Raw genomic sequence first — 2,132 nt, 5'->3', positions numbered from 1 at the left:
GGGAGATCTGAAATGAGTTATATCAAAAATTTCAGGAATTAAAAAAACGACTAGATGAACAAAATGAGTTATTTAGCAAAGAGAATGAAATGCTCAAAAATAACCATATAGAACTTCTGGAGATAAAGAACACACTGAAAGAGATGGAAAATGAAATAGCAAACCTGAGTCAAACAAATGTAGGAAAAGATCAGCGATCTCAAAGACAGAAATCTAGAAATAAATCAGAAGGAGGAAGAGAGAAACCGGAGAATAAAAAATAATGACAGAGAAATACAATAACTAGCTGATACCATCAAGAGAAGAGATATAAGAATAATAGGCATTATCGAAGGTGAGGAAAAGTAGCAGGGACTAGAAATCATTTTCAGACAAATAGTTGGTGAGAATTTCCCAAATCTAAGGAATGAGCTGGAGCTTGGAATTCAAGAAGTCAATAGAATAACCAATTATTTCAACCCCCAAAGGCCTTCTCCAAAACACATTATATTGAAATTATCAAAAAGCAACGACAAAAACAGAATTCTCAGGGCAGCCAGGGAGAAGAAGACGGTAACCTATAAAGGAAAACCCATTAGATTATCATGAGACTTCTCAGAACAAACCTCACAAGCAAGGAAGGAGTAGAATCAAGTATTCAAATTATTAAGTGAAAGGAACAACCAACCAGCCAAGAATAATGTATCCAGCAGAGCTTTCCTTTAGATATGAAAGAGAAATAAAGACCTTTTCAAACATACAAAAATTGAGGGAATTCTCTCACTACAAGGCCTGCATTACAGGAAATACTGAAAGGGGTCAGCTCACCTAAAACAAAATGACAAAAAATAAAAAATAAATAAACATAATTAGTTGAAAGGCGACTACCAGGCTGATAGAAGCACAGGAGTGCAACCCTTACTACGAGCAGGACATTATAAGCTTAAAAATAAGAAGAGATTTGCTATAGCAAGATAGGTATGAACATTCAGCATACATAAGGACAAATTGAAATAACAATGACTGAAAAGGGGAGGATTCAAAGATCCACATTTGCAAAGAGGAATGGAGATAAGGCACATGCAGATGAAAATAGACAAATGTAGATATATACATATATATATATAACTATCCTATACTATTCGTAATGGGAACTACACACCAAAGATTCAGAACTGAAGTATATAACATAAAACAAGAAGAACCAGAGGGAAAAACCACTGAAGCCAACCAAAATAAAGAAAACAGAAACTCAAGGATAAGTAAGCAATGGAAACACCGAGGTACCAGAAAGCAAAAGATAAAAATGGCTATAAGAAGACCTCATATTTCAATAATTACTCTAAATGTAAATGGACTGAACTCACCAATTAAAAGGCACAGAGTAGCAGATAGGATCAAAAAATAAAACCTAACCACATGAAACTTTCGCAAGGATTGACCACATACTGGTGCACAGAGATAGCCTCAACAAATATAAGAGGTTTAAAATCATACCAACCATGTTCTCTGATCATAATGCTTTGATACTAGAGATCAAATGCATAAAGACAGCAGGAAGAACCACAAATGCATGGAGATGAAACAACGTGCTACTTAAAAATAACTGAATCACAGAAGAAATAAAAAGAGAGATCAAGAGATGCGTAGAAATGATTGATAATGATAGCACAGCATATCAAAACTTTTGGGACACAGCAAAAGTGATCATAAGAGGAAAGTTCATATCATTACAGGACTACCTAAAAACAAGAAGGAACCCAAATAAACAACCTAATGCTCCATCTTAAAACACTAGAAAAGGAAGAACAAATGAAGCCTAAAGTAGAAAGAAATAATTAAAATTAGAGCAGAAATAAATGAAATTGAAAACAAAAAAATAATTGAAAAAAATAAATGCAACAAAAAGCTGGTTCTTTAAAAAAATTTATAAAATTGAAAAATTCCTGGCTAGACTCACTAAAGAAAAAAGAGAAAGGACACAAACAAACAAAATCAGGGATGAAAGAGGGGAAATTATGACAGACATTGCAGAAATACAAAGGATCATGCGAGAATACTATAAAAAAGTATATAATAACAAATTTAATAGCCTAGAAAAAATGGACCAGTACTTAGAAAAATACAGCCTTCCTAGACTGAATCACGAAGAA

Source organism: Pteropus alecto, unplaced genomic scaffold (genome assembly GCF_000325575.1).
Source record: "Pteropus alecto unplaced genomic scaffold, ASM32557v1 scaffold229, whole genome shotgun sequence".
NCBI lineage: Eukaryota > Metazoa > Chordata > Mammalia > Chiroptera > Pteropodidae > Pteropus > Pteropus alecto.
The sequence above is the reverse complement of the archived record's forward strand: the minus strand, read 5'-3'. Positions refer to the sequence as shown.